This window comes from Lipotes vexillifer, unplaced genomic scaffold (genome assembly GCF_000442215.2).
Source record: "Lipotes vexillifer unplaced genomic scaffold, Lipotes_vexillifer_v1.1 scaffold7, whole genome shotgun sequence".
Classification (NCBI taxonomy): Eukaryota; Metazoa; Chordata; class Mammalia; order Artiodactyla; family Lipotidae; genus Lipotes; species Lipotes vexillifer.
Window position 1 is genome coordinate 2,467,864 of NW_006792683.1, and position 23,664 is coordinate 2,491,527.

A 23,664-nucleotide genomic window follows, 5' to 3' on the forward strand; every position below is an offset into this window, starting at 1 on the left:
ACAAGCCTCTCGGGCTGGTGAGCGCCGGTCGGCACCGATCCTCTGCGCGGGAATCTCTCCGCTTTGCCCTCCGCGCCCCTGTTGCTGTGCTGTCCTCCGCGGCTCCGAAGCTCCCCGCTCCGCCTCCCGCAGTCTCTGCCCGCGAAGGGGCTTCCTAGTGTGTGGAGACCTTTCCTCCTTCACAGCTCCCTCCCACTGGTGCAGGTGCCGTCCCTATTCTATTGTCTCTGTTTTTAATTAATTTTTTCTTTTGCCCTACCCAGGTACGTGGGGAGTTTCTTGCCTTTTGGGAGGTCTGAGGTCTTCTGCCAGCGTTCAGTACGTGTTCTATAGGAGTTGTTCCACGTGTAGATGTATTTCTGGTGTATTTGTGGTGAGGAAGGTGATCTCCGCGTCTTACTCCTCCGCCATCTTTCCACCGCCCCCCCAAATATATTTCAATTAAAAAAAAAAAAAGAAATCCTGAGGCAGAGCAAATGTCTTTTCCTTTCTGGTTGATAGACAAGTCCCCAGAATTGGGCAAGTCTTCTGTTGAATTGGAAAGAGAGGTCCTGGTACTTGGCAGACATACCATAGATTCCTAATCCCTTCTTCAGCTGCCCTTCTGCATTTTGATAAACCTCCAATGATGAAATGCTGGTCAGCTTGAACATTTTTTTCACTCAAGATAAACAAAATGCAATGCAAACTTTTTGTGAATGTATATCTATTATACACACATATAATCTGTAAAAAGTGATGTCTCTTTCTCTCTCTTCACATTTCCTTCTCTTTAAAGCATTTTATATATTTCTAAAGGTATTTTACCATTTGCCAACCTAATCCACAGCTTGTTTTTCCCCTGGTGTTTCTCATTGCATTACTGATTGTGTTAAGGCCCATATATAGCAGTTAACTTTCCGTAAAAGACCAACATATCTGAAAATCAGACCACTTACCTAAGTGCACTTGGAGCTTACTTGGGGTCTAATATAAAGTTTAATAACAAAAAAGGAAAAGGATAACTTCCATTGAATTAAAATAGCAAACAATTTTAAAATACATTACATTGGGACTTACGTGGCAGTCCAGTGGTTAAGATTCTGTGCTCCCAATGCAGGGGGCATGGGTTCGATCCCTGGTCGGGGAGCTAAGATCCTGCATGCCACATGGCACGGCCAAAAAGAAAATTGTGTGTGTGTGTGTGTGTGTGTGTGTGTGTGTGTATTACACTGAGCTGAAATTGAGTTTAAAAAATATATACAAACTTTGCTTACAAGTGAGATTTTCATTAGTTTAATAATTTTCAAACTTTCTGTTTCTGCATTCAAAGTGTGATTTTAAAAACTCACTTATTTTAAAACTCTGCCTAAACTTTTCTTCCTCCCTTGTACATGCTCCATCTACCATGATTTCTAGACCATAATGTATGCATATGTTTATAACTGAAATGTATTTTCCTAAATTCTTAAATCAATGAGATAATAAACTCTATGAGAGCAAGAAGTGTGCACCAGGAAAATTACTGCACTCCCTTTAGATTCATGCTAGCGGCCATGGCTTAGGGTTAGTTTCTTTAGAAAAATACATGCTAACAGTAAACTTCCATGAAAATATTTGCTTCAGAATTTTCAAGGAAGGCTGTGGCTTGCCCAAAAGCGTAACATTTAACAACATCTTTCAAGCCTGCCAAATCACATTGCCTATTTAGCCAACTCAGTGTGCATAATATTAATTTACTGTGCCACAAAGGTAGTGCACTTTAACTATTATTAGGGGAAAGTATAATATATTTGATTTCCCTTTATGAGTCTCACATTGCTTGTAATTCAGTAGGGCTACCACATTTTCTGGGCAGGCTATCAAATAGGATGTTGTAATGATTTGCTTGACTAGTAGAGTAGATGAAAAAATATCAGTTCTGTCTGTAGCTGTTCTATTTTTGAATTTCAGATTTACACAGTTTGAAACCATTTATTCCTTCTGTGGTTCTCTTTAAAAAAATAAAAAGATTCTTTTATATTGTAAAGAGTTATAGTTTTAAAGAGTTAAACATGTCACACGAAATCAGTTAAGGTAATACGATAGTGTGAATTTCAGAGAACAAATGAGAAGTCTTAGGTTTAATTTGAAAACGCCAAGGAAGGGGTTGTAGTACAATGCAAAAATTTTTGGTTTGATAAAAGGAAAACATAGGTCTTACTTGTAATGATATCTTGGGGATGCTTGAATGCCTCAATTCTCTGTCTGCACTGCTATTCCTTTGTGTCTTCACGGAGATGTTGAGATGTTCTCTGATTCATAAAATGTTACTTAATGAAATTATCTTTGGAATAATCCATTCTTTCTACAAACGAACTCATAATATTTCAGTAGACTTACTCCCTATATTAGACATTATCATGGATTCCTTGAATGACTGGGTGAATTCTCTTTGTGTACACTAAATTCTTAAAACTTCATCTTATATGTACCAGTGTAAAGGAATCCCATTATTGTGTCAGGTTCATCATTTTATATCATTCCATTTCTTTTTTCAACAAATATTTATTGAGCAACTATTAGGTGTCAGGAATATTCTGGGTACTTAGTGCATATCAGTGGACAATACAGACAAAGATCTCTGCCCTGGTGAAGCTTATATTCTTCTGGGAGAGACAGGAAACAATAAACATAAAAAAGAAGGAAATAATGTAGTATGTTAGAAGTTGATAAGTACCATGGAAAAAGGAAAAAGCAGAGTAGCATGAGGATTTTTTTTGGTGCTGGGGTGGGGAGGACCGGACCTCTGTGTTAGACTGGTCAGATTACTTGTTGACCATGTGAAGGAAGTTGGCCAAGTAGAATCTGGGGCAGGGGCATTCCAGGCAGAGGAAGGCCAAAAGCTGAGATAGTCCTTACATGTTTGGGAGACAGCAGAGGCCACTGTGGCCAGAGTAGAATCAGTGAGGGGGAGAATAGTAAGAGAGTTAGTTGGTGAGAGAAGTAATGCAGGCCCGAATTATATATGGCTTTTCTCTGAGTGAGATGGGGAGTCATTGCTGACCAGAGGAATGACATGAAATGACTTACATCTTAAAAAGGATCACTTGAGCTATTGGGTGAGAATAGATGGAAGGAGTCAAAGGTGGATGAAGGGAGACATGTTAATGAGGTGCTGCAGTTAATCAGCTGAGAAACGGTGACCACGACTTAACCAGAAAGGGGGCGAGGGCACAGGCAGTAAAGGAAGTGAAAGATGGTAGAAGTCTGGTTATATTTTGAAGTAGAGCCAATAGATTGGAAGAGGATTTTGAGAGAAAGAGGAGTCCAGGTTGACTCTAAGGTTGAACAGGTTGGCTTTTGTTTTGTTTTGTTTATTTTGTTTTGTTTTGTTTTTTGAGTAGGGGTGTTGGTGAAGACACTCAGGAGTCTCGTTTTAAACATGTGAATTTTTTTTTGCATTACACGGGCCTCTCACTGTTGTGGCCTCTCCCGTTGCGGAACACAGGCTCCGGACGCACAGGCTCAGCGGCCACGGCTCACGGACCCAGCCGCTCCGCGGCATGTGGGATCTTCCCGGACCGGGGTACGAACCCGTGTCCCCGGCATCGGCAGGCAGACTGTCAACCACTGCACCACCAGGGAAGCCCCTAAACATGTGAATTTTGAGATGGCTGTTAGATATCCAAACAGAGATGTCAAATAGGCAATCAGATATTTGTCTAGACTTTGAAAGGGAAGTCTGGACTGGAAATGTAAATTGGCAAGTTGTTAGTATACAGATGGTAATTAAAACCATGGGTTGGAATGAGATCACCAAGGGAGTGAGTGTAGATAGAGACCTTCCTGAGTGAATTTCATGTATTTAGCGTTAATTACTCAGTGGGCCAATAAAGTTAAATACTCCCTCTTCTCTAAGAACTCATGGTTTGTATTTGACTACACATTTTCACAAGTGCAGGAGATGCCATTCACGTAGACTACAGTGTCTGGAGATGAATATTGCAATGGCCAGTATGGGGATGGGGGAGTGGTGTGGAGAGACAGTTATATATTTCTGTATATTACTGGCCATAGTAAGGTGTGATAAATGCTATTCTTAATATATGTAATGGAATTGTAATATAATATTGGTAATGTAAAATGTAATATAACTGGTATATGTCATGGAATTATAGAGAAAGGAAATGTTAATTGACTTGGTGATAAGAAGTCAGAGTAAATTTAGAAGACTCTGTTCTCAAGTAATTTATCTTAGAACAGATTAATGTATAATAGCATTGTGTATAGTTAAAAATCAAAATTAAGACCTGAACTGGGGGCTTCCCTGGGGGTGCAGTGGTTGAGAGTCCACCTGCCGATGCAGGGGACACGGGTTCGTGCCCCGGTCCGGGAGGATCCCACATGTCGCGGAGCGGCTGGGCCCGTGAGTCATGGCTTCTGGGCCTGCGCGTCCAGAGCCTGTGCTCCGCAACGGGAGAGGCCACAACAGTGAGAGGCCCGCGTACCACAAAAAAAAAAAAAAAAAAAAAAAAAAAGGTTACTGAAGCCATTGCAGCACTGTTCATGGGTGAAGGCAGAGGTGGACCAGGAAGGAAGACACAGGAATGACAACAGCATTCTAGGTTTCTATACTTGAGGATTCTGTTAGGAGTTAGCAGGGGTGGTGTGTCCCATGGTCAGTCCATCAATGTGGTCCTGTACCTTCCATTGTCTCTTTTCTGTGGCTTAGGTTGTAAAGGGATAGTTTGGAAAAAAAGGGTCTTCTGCTTTACGTTGTAAGCATTCTAAATCTCCAAAATAAAAAAACAACCATCCCATCCACCATCCATTCTGTGAAGTGTGATACCTTTAATGTGACTTTCTATTCCCAGCTTTAAGGATACCCTTGAGTCCTCCACCAGTGGTTATAGGCAAAGTAGGTGAAAATTGTAGAAAATGCTTCCTGGTGAAATATATATATTCTCTCTCTCTCTCCCTCTCCCTCTCTCTCTCTCTCTCTCTCTCTCTCTCTCTCTATATATATATAGAAGGTCTTGGGCTCTATAACGTCAGTGATGCCCTGAGGGCAGTAGGCATTAAGTTAGCAGGGAAACCAATGAGCCAACTCAGCTCACTTCCTTTTGACAACGTGAAAGGAAAAAATGATAAAATTTTAAATTCTGACAAAACAAAAATTCGATTATCTGGGATAAATGGCGGTGCACAGTATTACTGATGAATAAATTATCAAAAACTAGCATTGCAACTGAGAAATTTCACTTTTCTGAAGGGCAAAAGAGAGACAAATCAATTTTAGGGTGGTAAATATCTAAATACATCCAAAAAAAAACCTCCTTTTATATATATGTATAGTATATATATATATATATATATATATATATATATATATGTTTAAAAATTTTTTGCAAGGTCTTTACCTTACAGAAATCAGCCTTGTGTCCTAGGATGAATAATCTCAAATATAAAGCACACCCAGGCCACAGCTGAATTAAAATTTTACTTAAAAATTGTAAATATTTGTATTTTCTGTCATTCATTTTATGAGAACCATGGCATAGTTCCTTGAAGACAGTTGACAATTTGACAATAAAAGTAAACTGTTATGCAAGACTAGAATTGGTACAGAACATAAATAGCAACATTTCACACTGTAAATAGCAACACTAAATCACTGGGCCTAAAACTTAGTTTTATGCATATTGCTGTTCTCTGTTCATTGTTTTCCCTTTACACGTAAGGTTGTTCTCAATGTGTCACTTCTGTGCCCACTTTTGAAATTCTTCATTCTTTCAGGCACCTTTGATACTGCATCAGGCTATGTCCCAGCACTGAGCACAATACTCTGCATGCACACCCCTCTCAGGAATCATTTGTCAGTCTATTAGGTGTTGAATCATTGGTCACTTTCTCACATTTACATAGCTGCTGAACATCTGGGTATGTGATCAACAGTATTGCAATTCTGCATTCAAGTACTTCCTGTGCTTTATTTCATATCATATTTGCCAGTATTTCTCTGTCCTTGCTTGCTTATTTGGGTTGTCTTCAAACTAATGAATAAATGTAGAATAAATTGCTGCCAGTTCAGTTCATCTAGAGAATTAGCTGACTTAATGGCATGTGCAGTAACCCTAAGCAGCATTAATTTATTTATTCAACAAATTTTTCTTGAGCTGACTGCCAACTATTGTACAAAGTGATGGGGATATAAAGGTGAATAAGGCAGGTAGAATCTCTGTCCTTGTGGAGCTTTTAGACAAGAAAACAGTTACAGTGCCGTGTAATAACACAAGTCCAGGGTACTGTGGGAGCACATCAAAGGGCACCTGTATCAGAATTAGGTTCAGGTACAAGTGGCAGAAAACCCAAATAGCAGTAGTTTAAAGGAAATGAAAATTTTCTTCAGTGTGAATGTCTGGAGGTAGACCAGAACTCCAAGATGTCAGGGACTACTTCTGTCTTGTTGCTGTGCTATGTGTGACCTCCATGCCCAAAATCAGTTCATTGTGCAAAATGGCTTCTCCTGCCCTAGGTCCACATTCCACCAGAAGGAAGTAGGAAAAGGAAAGAGAAGAGCAGCCTCCTTAACTTTAAAAGACTTCCTAGAAATTGCTCAAACCACTTGCACTTACCTCCCATTGGCCAGAACTTGGTCACATGTGACCTAGCAGCAAGGAAGGCTGGGAAATGTAGTATTTATTCTGAGCAACCAGGAAGAAAAGGGGATGAATACTAGGGGACAACTAACAGTCTCTGCCCCAGGATTTCTGGCAAAATAGTTGCCCAAATTGAGATCTGAAGGTAAGTAGGATTCTCAGAAGAAGTATATGTGTGAGTATCCTCCCAGGAGGACAACATTCCAAAGAGAAGGAAAAGCTCAGGGAATTGGATAGTATTTGTGCTCTTCTTCTAGTTGGGCATTGACTCTTTCAGACTTGGAGGTGCTTGTGACACCAGTACATCCATGCTGTGATGAAGAGAGATGGTGAATCTACCAAAGGGGAGAGGGTTGGAGCATCACTGCTCGTGTGTTTGCATGTTAATAAATGTGACTGGGAGCAGTGGGAGGGTTAATGGACAGATGATTAGATTGTTGGGAGAATATATTAATAGAAGTTAATATCACTCCTCTGTTTAAAATCTCCATTTGTGCCAGAGCACTTATAAAGAAGTAGTCACTCATGTATCTTGCTCCCATAGAAATAAAATCACGTTATTCATTAGTCTTTTGCTCCTAGCCTCTATTACCTGTCATGTCCAAAGTCCCGAGTTTTTAATTTGAAGATTCATACTTGAGAAACCAATAGGGTCAAGGAAATAAGAACCAGTGTTTACATAAGTGTTTATTGGACTTTTCTTTATCATCTTTCAGGTCTTGTAGAAATTTGCCTGATGCACCCTCTCGATGTGGTGAAAACCAGGTAAGGTTCTGCTTGAACATGTTTTATTGACTTTGGCTGATATCCAGATTATCTGTCAGAACACTAAATGCTAGAACTTGTCCTAGGCTGGTAGCTTCTCCCAATAATGGCATTTATATTTACTTTTTAAAGAAAATACTATTTGACAGATAAAATGTAAGCAGTGAAAAGCATTTCTGGATAGGGGTCATCTGAAAGTGTATAATATTTTACTGCCTTCACATGACAACCATAAGGTATAATTTGTGACTAAACTGGTAAGAGAGGGAAATTTATCAAAATGATGTAAAAACTAAACTCTCTCTAGTGAATTATGACAGCCGACTTTCATTTGGCATTGCATATAACATATATGTTATATAGCATATAACAGATTGCTATTTAATAGTGAGCATTTTGATGTGAAACTCCAAAATTTCAAGTAAACTTCTTAAATGGTGCTTAAAGAATTTATTCCTACAACTGTTTGCCAATACAAAGTGCCATATTTCCTGGAAAATGCCTTTGCTCTTAAATGCCTTAAAATCAGGGCAATGTATTAAATCTGTTTACCAAGAGAAAAAAAAATCTTGTGGGTTTTAATATGATCTAGAGCAGTTTTTTAAAAGTTAAATCCATGGCTAAATTACTGAACTCTATTTTTTCATATTAAAAGGTCTGAAAGTATAGTGAAAGTTTCCATTTATTTGCATTGTGTAAAACCCAACAACACCATACCTAGGCTGGAGCTTAACAGCAAAAAGTGCCATGCAACAGTGATGGGCAAACAAACCCTTACTGCCACAATTAGGAAATACTTGATGAGTCAGTCTGGTCATTGAAGGGACATGTTGCTTGATTTACCTACAGAGGCAACAGAATCTTAGTTAGGCTGGTTGCTGAAAGCAAGGGAAGTTGTCTGTGACATGCAAATAATATTACATTTCTGATAGAGACAGAGAAGATGAGAATTTGGCTTCTTTCTTAGTCAGCTTGGGAAGCTATAACAAAATTTCATAGACTGGGTGGCTTAAGCAACAGAAATTTATTACAGTTCTGGAGGCTGGGAAGTCCAAGATCAAGGTGCCAGTCAATTTGGTTCTTGTTGAGAGACCTCTTCCTGACTTGTAGACAGTCACCTTCTTGCTGTATCCTCATGTGGTGATGGAGAGAGGAAGCTCTGATGTCTCTCTTTCTTCTTATAAAGAACTAATCCCGTCATGGGGCTCTACCCTCATGACCTCATCTAAACCTAATCACCCCACTGCCACCAAAGGCCATCATATTGGGGGTTAGGGCTTCAATATATGAATTTGGGGGGCTGCAAACATTCAGTCCACAGCAGCCTCAAGTCTCCAAACCCAAACAGAGAAAGAAGGAAATCCAAAATTATATTCAAATGTAAGGTGGGTGTACTTCCTGGAGCATCTTTTATAGAGAGTTCAGAAACAGAAAGCAAAACTCACTGGCCTTTCCTTCTTAGTTTCCATATTAACCTTCTTTGAAAAGCCAGATTATTGTTAATCTCTCTGAGGAATAAATTGTCTTTTTCATTTAATGGTAATTTCCTAAATTAGTGCAGTGTTCAAATGAGCGAGGAGAAATAAGAATGATTTAAACAAGACCATATTGACATTACGGTTACTCATTCATTCCCTCAATCCTTCATTCATTCATTTAGCAACATGTATTGAGCACCTAGTGCTTGTGGGTTCTAGGTTATCTCTGCCCTCAGAGAGCTCACTATCTGATGAGTTAATAGGAATCTCATCACAATGAATTTCAAAAACGATATCATTTCATGGTACTGGATATGAATCGGATATTTCTTGAAGTGGATGTGCCAGGTTATTGGGGCTTTATGTCTTCTTTGTTATATAGATATTTTTATGAAAAGGGCATTCATTGATTAGAATTAGTCACACACCCTTACCTAACTTCAAGGGAGAGGGAAAAGTACAATCCTTTCAGGGACCCTGAAGGAGAAGGGAACTGGACGGTGGATGGTATTTGACCTGCATAACAATAAAAACTGTATTGAATAAAGACTCACAATCATAGAATAAACTGAAAGCCCCAAACTTTTGCAGTTGGCTGAATCAGAAGTAGAATATGCAAGATTGGTAGCATTTATCACTGGGCACTAACACACAGGTGGTAGGGAGAGGACAGGACAGACTAAATTACTGCCGAAATCTTCACTATTATAGTACCGGAGATGACCACGTTTCTAAATAAGAAAAACTGTAAACCATAAAGGATAATTCATGAAACCATGTAGCATTAGTGATTTTAGCAGGTTACTTTCCTTCATGACATCCAAGGGCATTGGATTCTAAATTGTAGCAGACATTGTCAAAGTGGGGCATGGGATACACCAGGCCAAACCTCACTTGCTTCAGTTTTCTGTGGGCTGTTTTAGCCTCTCCTTGGATATTTTCCTTGAAGAATGGGACAATGAATTAATCTGAGCATGGAAATGGCTTATTTCCCACAACATCTCATGTGCTGGAGTATGGCAAAATCAATAAGTCTAGTCTTTTGGGGATCTATTTGTACCTAATCTTTTTCTCTGCGGAAGGAAAGAAAATAGATTCTAAAAGTGTACTTCCAGATTCTTTCTTCACAAGAATTTTTCTTTCATCATTTTTTTTGCACTCTTTAAATTACCGATTCTGTTACACCCAGAGCGGGGAGGTGGTGGTGTTACCTAAGCCCAGGCACCAGGGCTACCTGGTGAAAGCCAGAACCGCAGTAGATCTGTCGAGTGGTAGCTGGTCTCACAGGAACCCCAGCCACTGCCAGATTTCCTGCCTGAGGCAGACAGGGAGAGGGGAAATCCTCTGGTTTCTCTCTTCTCTCTACCCTTTAGTCTCCAATCAGTGCTCCTATATGCTGAACCCAAGGAAGACCGGGAGGCCCAGCCTGGCAGAGGGCTGTCCCTCTGCATAACAGAACAGAGCAGGACAAAGGAAGAGTGAGAAATAGTCTGAAGACAAACAAACAGAACTGACACACTGTTATTTTAGTGGGATTTGGAGAAAGAGCTGACATAAACATGCATTTTCTTTTTTTAAATTGAGACATAATTGACATATAACATTATATTAGTTTCAGGTATACAACATAATGATGCAATGTTTGTATATATTGCAAAATGACCACCACAATAAGTCTAGTTAACATCCATCACAGCACATAGCCACAATTTTCTTTCTTGTGATGAAAACTTTTAAGATCTACTCTCTTAGCATCTTTCAAATATACAATATAGTATTATTAACCATACATTACATCCCCAGGACTTACTTATTTTATAACTGGAAGTTTGTACCTTTTGACCATCTTCATCCATTTTCCCCATCCCCATCCCCTGGCAGCTACCAATTTGTACTCAGCATCTATGAGTTTGACTTTTTTTAAAATTCCACATATAAGTGAGATCATACGGGTATTTGTCTATCTCTGCCTGATTTATTTCACTAAGCCTAATGCCCTCAAATTCCATCCATGTTGTTGCAAATTTCCTTCTTTTTATGTCTGAATAGCATTCTACTGTATATATATGATATATCACACTTTCTCTATTTATTCATCATCCATTGATGGACACTTAGGTTACAAGCATGCATTTTCAATTCAGCATGTTTAACAGGAACTCACTTTGCATTTTAAAAGATGATTAGAAGTTGTAACTGATAAGAAGTAGCTTAGTCTCCTCCATGTAAGTGTGGCTCTAGGGATAGACCTAATGTGAGCATAGGCTAATAACCACATGACAACAGCCTTGTTCTAAATGTCCCCACCTGATTTTGCAGAGGAGATTTGGCTAAGATGCCGTAAACATGGTAGTTAGGTAGAATCAAGGTCTCCTTTGAGATTCTCCCCAGAGACATGCATATACACTGTTTTATAGTTCTGCTTATACACCAAGAACTTTGTCTACAGTTACATTTGGACCCCCAGTTAAGAACCCATACCTAAAAATGACAAAAGACTATTCACCTGTATAACTACGAAGACCAAAGGTAGTTTAGTTTCTCACTTTATATCCTCCAGAGATTCATATTAAATAATCAATAATATCTCATACATCTGTCATATTGTCTCTGTCTCTTTCCCTGTCTCTCTGTCTCTCCCCCTTTCCCTTCAGCTTTCCTCTCCCTACATGGGCTTCATTTTTGGCATGGCTTCTCTCACTTGGCAGCAGGTGGCCTAAGCAGCTTCAAGCTTACATGGTCCTTGGTGTTTGTTTGTATTCTCTCTGAGACAGGATTACCTAGTATTTAAGAACGCTGGCTCTAGAGTTAGGCTGCCTGGGTTCAAATTCTGCTTCTTTATCATCCGTGTAACAGCAGCTACAGGGAAGTTACTTAACTTCCCTGTGCCTCAGTTTATCTCATTTTCAAATAGGAATAATGTGGTACCTACATTATTGTAGGAAATAAATAACTATACATATATATATAGTTATATGTATATAGTTATATATATAGTTACATATATATAGTTATATATATATATACACACACATACATACCTATATATGTATATATATTTATATGAAAGCATGGTGTTTAATACTGTGTCAACAAAGGAAATGGGAACTCCAAAGACAAATGGAGTTTATAAGGTAGTCAGGGAAACATGAGGGAAAGTACAAAGTGTGAGAGAGGGGAAGTGTTTAATATGGAGTCAGAAGGTTTCAACTTTCCAAGCCGGAAGACTTGTGTTATGTGAGCACTGCATTTAAATCCTTCCTCAGAAGGGTGTTTGCAACTAGAGAGTCCTTCTGGCTCTGAGGGCAGGAGAGCATCAGTTTCATCTATGTGTTCCTGTTGACATCATTCCACACATCATTTTAGGGCTGTGTGCTGACGTTTTTAGGTAACCCCCGTGGCAAGCACAGTGCCTGGCCTCCAGGAGGTGCCCAGTGAATGCTGTTGAACAAATGAATAAATGAGTATTGGGAAACAATCAGAAATAATAGCCCTATGAGTTCTATGGCCAAATTGGAATGTCTAGAAAATGAGTAATATGCAGTTGTGTTGTCTTCATTGAAGAACTTAAGATTTCATGAAAGAGATGGGAAGTGAGAATCTGTTGAAATAAAAAGGGAGAAATGACTTGATAGGATGGTGGGCAAAAACATTTCAAACTTTTGGTGGAGTTTTGGGGACTGGACTGGGGAAGAGTGAGATGAGAGGGTTTCCAGTAGGCGTGTCAAGATGAAAGTTGGGTGGAATGAACCTGCACACGGCATTGAAGGTACGGAGGCAGCACGAGTGACAAGCTTTGAGATGAAAAGCAAAATGCTGGACTTCATCTAGGACAGCACTGGCTAATTGAAATACAATGCATGACACATACATAAATTTAGATTTTCTAATAGCCACAGTTTTTAAAGTAAAAAGAAACTTTTTATACAATTACTTTTAACAATATATCTCATTTGACTGTATCTTATTTGAGCTCATTTATCTAAAGCATTGTCATAGCAACATGTTAATCAATATAAAAATTATTGAGATATTTTGCATTCTTTTTTTTCATACTCAGTCCTTGAAATCTGGTGCCTATTTTACACTTAGAGCACATCTACATACTGATAGTCACATTTCAAACGCCCAATAGCCACATGTGGTTAGTGGTTATGAGATTAGACAACACAAGCCTAGAGTGCAATGGGGAAAGGACTTCTTTAAGGGGAAAGAGAGGTGGTCCGGTGGTTCCTTAGTAAGAAAAATACTCTTGCTTAAAATGGGTTGACAGTTGCAAATAAGCAAGGTCCTAGGTGGGAGGGAATTTTACTACATATGCATTTGATGGTCTGTACTGGTGTGTAGAGAGTGGTATTCAAAACCCCACAGATTTATGAAAGTCACAGTCCAAGGGGGTTTTAGCTTACATCCCCTTCACACTTATTCCCAGGAAGGGAAATGGCTCATTGTGCTTCAGGAAGACGGAATTACTAAATTACTAAGGTGTTCATTCTCTTTGGCCCAGAGTCATTTTTCATTTTTTTTTTTTTTTTTTTTTTTTTGGTGGTACGCGGGCTTCTCACTGTTGTGGCCTCTCCCGCTGTAGAGCACAGGCTCCGGACGTGCAGGCTTAGCGGCCATGGCTCACGGGCCCAGCCGCTCTGTGGCATGTGGGATCCTCCCGGACCGGGGCACGAACCTGTGTCCCCTGCCTCGGCAGGCGGACTCTCAACCACTGCGCCACCAGCGAAGCCCCATCATTTTTGTTTTGTTTCATTTTTGAATGGGGTATAAATCAGGTACAAGTGAACTAAATTACCCATCCTGTAAAGACTGAACTTCTAAAAGCCTGTCCTGTCAAAGAGCTGTGAGGCACTCTTTTTGGTGGATGCTGGGGAAGGCGGGGAGAAGTGGGGGTGAGGAGTGTCCTCACAGCTCCTTACAGATGCAGTTATAGGCTGCTGGTGAGTGGACAGGCCAATACATACCTTGGCTTTCATCCTTCCTCACATTAGGACTTAATTTGCACTGAGAAGTCTTATTATACTTCTCTCCAAACATGTTAATTACTGAGTGAATTCTAAAGACTCACGTGGTTTGAAAATTTGGTATCCACGTGTCATTATGTAAGTGCTTATCGGGCTTTTACTGAAGCTGTTGAGATTGATTTACACACTCTCTCTCAGTGGCTCCCAAACCCCAGACCTGCTGAATCTGAAACTCTGGGGGTGGGGCCTAAGGATATTTACGTGTAACAACCTCCTGGGTGAATGGTCATTGGGTCAGCCTTTGGGAGCCATGGCTGAATACCCCATAGGCAGTTCTGTAAAAAGTCTTCGTGTAAAGAATTCTTTGTGTGTGTGTGTTAAACATCTCATTAACCTGTGGTTCTCATTGGGGGTTTTTTTTTCTGTATACCGCTTTGTTAGCAGTGATGGGAAGTGGAAGGGCAGAGGTTTCCCTGCGGAAGTCATTCTGTGGTTTGTGAGAGTGATATGGGAATATATTATCTACAGCCAGAGAAAACACATTCTGTCATACTGAGTGAGGTTACAGGGGCAAAAAAATCAGTGCCAGGCGATGGGAGAGGAGTGAGCGTTGGTTGTTACAGAGGGAACGTAAATGGCTCTGATGGGTAAAAATGATTTAGAGGCATAAGCCCACCACAAACTTTATTAAAAAGAGAAATCTGAGGACAGGCTATGGTGAGAGGCTGCTTTGTGGGGAGCCCAGCAGAGAGCGAGGACCTGGGGCTGGGGAGCATCCACAGGCTCCCTTTACAGGGGGAGGGGAGCACAGCAGTGAACTTGACAATGAACACTTAATTTAGAGGTTGGAGAGGGGACATTGAGCAGCCATTGGGGCCAACAGAACAGCAGGGTGGAAACAAGGAACAAAACTTATTTTTTCCCCCAGTAGATCCTTTAAAAAGAAAAGAAAAGGAAAAAAATCCTTTTATAATGGGGAGAGAACAGTGGGAAAAGTTCAGGATGGAGTATAAAGTCAAGGCAGTAGAGTCTATAGGATTAAAAACATTACAGAGCAGCTGAGAGGGTTATTTCCATATGTTAACGATTTGTCCGTGGTATAAAACATTGAGATCACATTCAGGGTTAGACCATGGTTATGCCTGATTTCTCACCGTGCATAGAAATCCAGGGCTAGACCACTGTCATGGCTTGTTTCTAACCATGGAGAGAATGTGACTGAAGTAAAGCAAGCACAGAGTAGAACCACATTTTTATAAACTATATTTTTGTTGCGTCTTTGTCATTTAGTTAAATCAATCAGTGGCAACTCATAATAGTATAAAATGGTTACAGAATCCCAAAAAACGTTGTTGTAACTTCACCTTTGCTTTTGAAGTTGCATGACCATATCTGGGTTTCTCTGGGATTTGTTTTATTTAATTGAAATGTCTTTCTGTACTTACTGAGCCAAAGCAAGGAAGTCCTGGGTGGTGGGCACACTGCAGCTCTGCATTGATTGAGTATGTCATTCTTTCCATGTAGTCATCATTAAAGATTTTATTTATTAACATAATCAAATAAAATTGGCGCACAGGATGGATAATATATTTGGAAGGGGTAGAGGTGACAATTAACTATGCTCTCCTTGGCATATTGTAGGGCTGCAGTGAATATGTGTTAAGTGAATAAATGTGTGCTTTAAAATGCCATTTGCTCCCACCTAAGTTCTTTATTACAAATTAAATTCGTCATTGCCAATGAGTTCATGCAAACTTTAAAAGGTCTCACATTTGTATAGTGATTTAATTAAAAAGACTAATATAATCTAAGCTTGACCCTAAAACAAGAGAAAATAATCCTATTTTGTGCAGTGTTAAGAATGCTGCATGACGTTCTAGATACGTGTGACTTTCTGGGGAAAGACAGAAGGTTTGGGGATGAGAGACCATAACCCCATGAAGAGATTTCATTAATATTACTCCTGGGATTCTTACTTTGACAATGTTCTGCCTCTTTGGGAAACAAGGGTTGTATCTACACTGTGGAAAACTCAGAGGGGCCCACAGTAGACAGCCCACTGAACATAAACCCAGGCCATTGGCGGGGCTGGTTGCAAAAGCTTCCTGATCCATAGGAAACACTCCATGTACGTGGGCCTTTGCTGCTACCGAACAGTTTAAATCATTTTTCCAGTGGACCAATAATAATGAGGAGGAGATAGAAAGAGAGGACATCTAAGGACCTGTTGCTCTGAGGCACTGAAGAAAAAATTGGTCCCAAAGATCTTATGCAGAATAATCTTGCTACCATAGACTAAAATAATTTTTCAAATTTCTTAATAAGGAAAAAAAACTTTTCTTTTAAAAAAATCCAGCCAGTTCTCCCTACATAAAATAACATAGTTCTATTAGGTTAAATCAACTGTAATTCACTTTATAATCTTGAAATATTTCTAATCTTTCTTTCTTTGTTTTTCTTTCTTTTTTTCTTTTCTTTCTTTCTTTCTTTTTCTTTTTTTTTTTTTTTTTAACTTTTTTTTTGGGGTATATTTTTTTTACAATGGTGTGTTAGTTTCTGCTTTATAACAGAGTGAGTCAGTTATACATATATATATGTTCCCATATCTCTTCCCTCTTTGTCTCCCTCCTCTTTCTTTCTTTTTCTTTCCTCCCTCCCTTCCTTCCTTCCTTCTCTCTTTCTTTCTTCCTTTCTTTTCTTTTCTCTTTTTTGTAAATGGAGTTCTTTTTAAAATTACTTCCTAGAGGAGCATACTATTTTTATGACTCACATTGTGGAACCTTTGTGAAATGTTTCATCTCTCCTTAATTTGTGTTTTTGTCTAAACTTTTAAAATACAGATTTGGTGTTTGTTTAAAGGACAGTAGCTATTATTCCTCAACTGATGAAATGGGCTTAGAAGATTCTCCCCTAGCTAATAAGTAAGGCATGTTCTATTTTGACACTTCTGTCTTCCTTCTGCTTAACTGCAAAGGCTTCTCCTTCTAGAGGAGCCCAGCCTGGAGGATGAGGCAAAGCATCTGTCCACTCTTCATGCCTGCCAATGGGCTTCTCCAGACATCCTTTTTTTTTTTTTAAGCTGAAAGGTAAATAATTCTTAAATGGCTTTCTTATCTTTGTCATGGGAAAGTGAATTACTTCTAAAGTGAGTGTCAGCATGAAGACTACTTCCTCTGTTCCCCCCCGCCGCCCCATGCCGCCCCACCCCGTCCCCATCCAGGGTTTTATCCCAATTGCTTTAAAAATTGCAGCAACTTCATTTAGTGGATGCCCATCACAGGTTCCCCTATAATGAGAGATTTTGCGTTAACCATGGCTTAGATTCCAATTTTGGATTATTAGAAGAGAATATGCCTATAAAATATAGGAATAAAATAAACTGATTTGGGATTATTTTGAATTAAAAAACAAATGAGATATTTTTAAGTGTTTTTTAATGCAGTTATAAACTTTTCTCAGATAATCATCTATTTTAAGTACAGGTTTTGGAGGAAAGAGAGAATCTGAAACTAATAACCATGTCTATTTTGAGATAAGCTCTAGCTCTAAATTCAAGAAGTAAAGTAAAAGTTCAAAATGTTTGCTGTTTATCTGGCTATAGCCCTTATTTTATTTTAAATGATTTCTAGTTAAACTCTAAGCAGTGTCACCAGTGAAAATAAAATTGTCTTATCAGAGGTGTTTGCTCCCCATCTGCGCTTATAAAGAGCCTGTCTCAAAGAGCTGGAATATTCCTTAAGAGTCATGTGCCATGCAGGAAACGCTTTAGGTTACTTACTTGGGTGCTTCCTGTATCACCAGAGAACCAAAAGTGTTGAGAAAGGAGCTGCTTGAGAAGAGAAAGCACAACTGTGAGCTGACCCTTGGAACCTCGGGCCCTGCCCATGGGAGAGCTGCTTTTGAGTTGAGCATATAGTGGGAATGATCCCGAATGAAATCGGAATTGCTGGGATTGTAGCGCAGCTGAAAACTATGGTTATCATGGGCATGCTAGAAGATTGTTTTTCCTTTTTGTGAAGCAAGAATAAAAATCATAAATTTCTTTAGACAAACATAAATCCAAGGCTGATAATGTAATACCATAACTGTGAACCTTGACCAAAATTGATAAAAGTTGTTTGAACATTCCTGGAAAATCGATTAATTCTCAAAATATTCTTGTTGAGATGGCTTAAATTGCCTGTATTGCTTTTGCTTTGCAGTCAGGGCACAGCTGAGATTTAGTTTTGACATAATGAGGAAGTTTGCAAGATGATAAATAGAGCTGTATATTCTCTGGATGCAACTCTACGTGCTCTGGGCCAAATTCCTACAGAATAAAATTTTCCCATTTGGGGCTTATTGAATAATATTTTCTCCAGTGAAACTTTTGCAAGTACTGAATAGGTTACATACTTTCATAGCAAAAACAATCCAAAATTAAACTGACTATCCTCAATTTTTGGTAATCAATCTCTATCTGGGATATGCATTTCTCTTTTTTATGAAGAAACACAACATATGGCAAATGTCTATCAGCTCTAATTCAATACTGTTAAATTCTCAAGAAAAAAAAGCCTTTAGAATTTAAATTATCTCTGTGTCCTTTTACATTCTGAAAAGTAACCAGTAACCAGTATACTTAAAAAAAATTTTTTTTTCAGATGTTCTAAAGTGGGAACTGGTTAGAATTCTGACCCATTTTCCTTCCAAAAGAACAGGTTAGCAGAAATGATCCCTTTGTAGACAGGCTTTAAGTGTCAAGCGAGAATGTGATTAACACATTAACTCCGAGAGACATCTAATCAAGCAGGCAGATGAACGCAGGAGCCCAGCATTCTGGTTCAATGCTGTCAGCTCCAGTGATGGGAATCAATGGAACGCTCTGGAACTTGATTCTTCACCTGGAAATGAAGGCTGTTCTCCTAAATGATCTCAGAGTCTTCTTCCAGTTTGATATTCTATGTTTCCAAAGCCACGTTTTCATTGCTCAAAAATAACGTGATCTTAGTACATGTCCAGCAGTGGGATTTCTCTGTTGAACATGCCAAGCTTTCTCCTGTCTCAGAACCTGTGTGCTTGGTATCCTTTCTTCTGGAATGACTGGCTCCTTCTCAACCTTCAGACCTCAGCTCACTTGTCATCTCCTCTGAGAGTCTTCCCTGGCCGCCTCATCCAAAGTGGCCTCTTGTGTTTCTCTCTTTCTCATTACCCTGTGGATCTTTTTGCTCTAGTCTTCTGATCTCGTCACATTGATTTCTGTGTGTACTCATTTAACCGTTTGTCCACCTCCCCTGGAATGTAGGCTGGGACCTTCTTTCTCTTGTTCACTGATGTATGTATGCAGTGTCTAGAAGAGTGTTGGCACAAAGTAGGTGCTCGATAAGTACTTATTGAATGAAGGTAGTTTAAAAATTGATGCATGTATATTTTTAAATTATATATTTTGAAAAATAAAACAAACAAAAACACTAAGGTTGTCTTTTGCTCCAGTCATGAGCCAAGCTTCACACAAGGGCAATTCACATACTTTATGCAATTCACATATTTCTTTTGGCTTCGTAGCCTGGGCATTTTATACAGCACATGTTGTATTTTCTTCAGTGCTCAACTTGTGGTTTATAGCTTTATACCACAGAGAATTAGAAATGATATTCATATATTCGCTCTGTGTCAGTGAATTTTCCAGGACCTCTGCACCAGACTTTCCTTTACTACTCCTGACACTGCAAAATTTTCACCTAGACGCAGGATAGTTGTGTCTCTCAGTCCTGTCCATTCTTCTCTGCCAAGGTTCAAGGCTCTTTTTTCTGGTGCAGTGCAGGGACGACCCCTACCCACTACAGTGGAAAGAGAAGGACTCACTCTTGTGGGTGATGCGAGCACTGGTGGGCATGATTCTAGGGACTGGTGGGCTTCCTGAGGCCAGCCTGGACACTCCTTAAGGAAGTGTTTTTAGTGCACACAGTTATCTTATTTTTACTTGCACAACTTATGAGGCTAGTTTTTTTGTTTGCTTGTTTGCTTGTTTCTAATGAATAATGCCAGATGGAATAGGGAGAGACTATTGCACTGCTCAGTAGATTGGCCTTACCTCTTATTGAATTAAAAAGTATAGAAATCTCTTTTTGATCAGGATTTGCTAGGGATCTTAAGCCTTTTCTTTCTCAAAGCAACCAGGATTAATAGAGTAGTAGTGTTGAGCAGGGCTCTAGTTCCATTTCAAAACAAAAATAATGCATGACTTCCAAAAGTAATATTTTCTAGTCTCTTCTCCTGGAATCTGAGAGAGGCAGAGGCGGGGGACGGGGGGTGGAGGAAGAGGGAGAGGGAGAGATTTATTAAGAAAATGTTAATCGTTGCTTGTGAAGTAATAATCTTGGAATAATTTTTGGCTTTTTGCTATGCTTGGTCCTAAAGAATCTCAAATTAGCATTTCTGTTTCCTTGTTACATACTGAAAACTTAAGTAGATTATTTATTTGATTTCCTTTCAGTACAAAAACAGAGAAACTTTTAGGTTAAATAGGAAAAAAAGAAAAAGAAATGACCTCGAAATTTATCCTCAGGTTGAAGAATTGGAAAAGAACTATTGTTTTACATTTTGATTTCCCAGAGTGTGAGAAAACTGTCCTTGTCCAGATGCTTGCCAAGTTCTCAGAGAACACTTAAGAGTGTTTTTGGGGAGCACAGGGAGATAGTCAGGGTCTTGTATGCGGGTGTTCCAGGTTTCAAACTGTAACAAGGGAACAGGAGAAAAGAGGGAAGCATTCCCAAATCAAACATAACTCTCAGGAAATGAGCCAGAACACCTGTGAGAGGTCGGGGGGGTCAGAAAAGACAAACTCAGGGTTTGCTATTTTGATCACATTACACAAAAGAAAATGGTCATAGATAGTGGACAGAAGAAAATCTGGAATTTTATGGAGAAGTTAGGAACTAAGGACTCTGCCGTTCTAAAACTCCTTTCTCCCATGACTCTATGATGTTTCAAAAAGTATTTTCAGAATTGACACTGAAACTTTCTGGTGGTCTCCTGTTGCTTAAGCATCAGGTTGAGGAATTATTTATCTCTTTCTCGTAACTCCCAGAGGTTCACTTCTGGGAACCTTCTGAGGCGGATTCTTTGGCCAGTGCTTACAAGGCTCTTGGCGGGGCGGGGGTCCCAACAATCAGAGATGGAGAGACATCACAGCCCTGAATCATGGGCAATTCACTTCTATGGAGAGAAAAGAGGTTTGCAAACTTTACTTCATGGGACCTCCTAGGGAAAAAGAGGGTGTTTTTTCCGTCTCATTTCCCAGCTCCAAATTCTCTGAAATCTGCTTGATTTTTTGCCAGGTGTCAAATTATAACCCTCCTTGTCAACCACAAATGACTAATGATTAGCCTAATGACTATGCAAAGTTTGAAACTCACATGTACATTGTAACTTACTGGCTACATTGTGTTTTCATAAATAGTGAAAAACAATTTTTTTGTCCCCAAAAGCCAATAAAAACAAAGTTTTAGAATCTAATTGCAAAATTCATTTGCAGTTGACCCTGCAGGTGCTCAATGAGAAACAAAATGGGAGCTGCAGCGGCCCATCTTCAGGCCTGCAGCCGGCCAGCTCAGCAAGTGATGCCCGTGCCCTTCTCCTGGGGAGAGTTAAGAGATGTCAGCACCGCTGGGCACAATATTTGACCCTTAAACTCCTTCATATACAAGCAGCTGTTTTCCCCTTTTCACCATTCCCTGAAGGAAGCAGGAGGGCTGAAATAACTGATACTCTTTTTTTTTTAAAAAAAATCCCCCTTGCATAATGTAAACTTAAAACTTTAATTGAACAATGACCAGTTTGCTCGCTGGCTGTTTACTGGTAGGCTGTCGTGCTCAAAAAAAGCCTTTGCATAATTTTCTTTTCTTTACATTGTGTGTAAAAGGAGCAAGATCTCAGCAAGTTTCCTCCATATTTACTCCTGGCCTCCAGTGTGTGCCTTGAGAGCTCATAAAAACAAATCTGCCTCTCAGCCGGCAAGTCGGTAATGGGATCTGGAGCCTCTCTCCGCAAGGTCACCTGTTTAAATAGACTCCCAGAGAGCTGCCTGAAAGGTGTTTCCATCCTCGGGCCTCTCGCTGCCTCGCTAGCTGCCTTTTAGGAAGTGAGCCTTCCAGTATGGGTCCTGCCTCCCGAGGAGTCTTCGTACTGCCCATCTGCACTGCAGTTGATGATAAGAAATCTGGAGACCCAACCCAGGCAGATTCAGACCCCAGGTTAAGATAAAGCACGCTTTAGACTCTAAATACAAAGAATTACCTTTAAAATTAAAATAGAACTGTATCCCATTTGCTACTGGAGTGCATTATAGAGTCGTCAAACAGTAATAAATGTGAAAAGACCCCGTGGCAATGTGAGGGCTGTAAAAATCATTGTGAAAAAAGAAGCCAAGAGTTGTTCACAGGAATTTAATGGCCTTTTGCACCAGGGGCAAGCTTCCTTGGACCGCACAGCAGACAAGCCTCCCCCAGATTACATGAAAAAACAAGCCAAGTATTTGTGATGCTCGTTCTGATTCCACATTTTTTGTGTGGGACATGCTTCCAGTGTCCAGCTTTCAGTCTCCACAGATCTGTCTCCTTCCTGCCCCTGTCCCACAATTAAGCGCAATTCCTGCCTCGTTCAGATTCTAGCCAGATTCACTCAGTAAGTGGCCCTGTGTGCCCTCCTCTATTGTACCAGCCGTGCGCCAAGGTGTGGGGACCCCAGGGCTTCTTCCACATATGGATCACCCCCTGTGTCTGGCACAGCCCTAGCCAGCTCCAGATCTCTCCAAAATGGTGCTAGTGGCCCCCTTTCCGCTGGCTTCTCCTGACTTAAGAAGGGAGGGAGTCTTGGCATCAGCAATTCAGTGAGGTTGTCTCCCCAGCACCCACTACCGGAACTGCCAGTCTCCAGAATTCCCCCCTCTCTTTTTACAAGCCATGTCTGAGCAGCCAGGACTCAAGGCTGAGATCCAGATCAGGACTGGCCTGACGGCTTTGGAATCAAAGAATGAAGTCAGGGTAGAAACAATATACAGAAGGACAAGCTCAAGAGAGGGAGAGCAAACAAAGCCGGCAGTTCCTGGTTAGGGTCATAAAGCTCCTACTTCCTTTACAGACCAACAATAAACAGAGTCAGTCACCAATCAGTAAACATTCCTCACACACGAGTGGGGATTTGTGTTCAAAGACACCAGATTGGACGCCGACTTCCCCACCTTGCTTTTCCCTTCCCCCAACGTAATAGGGATCCTAAATAAACTTCTTTCTTTGTAAGGTTAACCTGGGTTTCTCAATCTCAGCTCTTCTGACACTGTGGGCTGGTTAATTCTTTGTAGTAGGGGTCTCTGCCCTGGGCATTAGTAGAATGTTTTAGTAGCATCCACAGCCTCTACTCACTAGATGCAGGAAGCACCTTCCTCCCAGTCTGACAACCAAAAATGTCTTCAGACGTTGCCAAATACCGCTTGGGGGACAAAAATCACCCTCTACCCCCTTTGAGAGCCATTGGGTTAAACAAAGGATCGAGTCCATTGGTCTCATGCGTGATAGGCTTAAATATCAATATGTGACAAATACCAGTGAGGCATCAGAATACGTACGATGTTATAACCCAGGACATGCAGTACTGTACTTCGGGAGTTGCTCGGCAGACGGGAAGAGCAGTGATTCTCAAACTTCAGTATGTGTCAGAGTCACCTGGAGGGCTGGTGAAAACACAGACGCCTTAACCCCACCCCAGCGTTACTGATTCAGCCGGTCCGGGTGAGAGCCAGTCAATTGCCTTCCTGACAAGGATGCCGATGTTGGTGCTCCTGAAGACCACGGG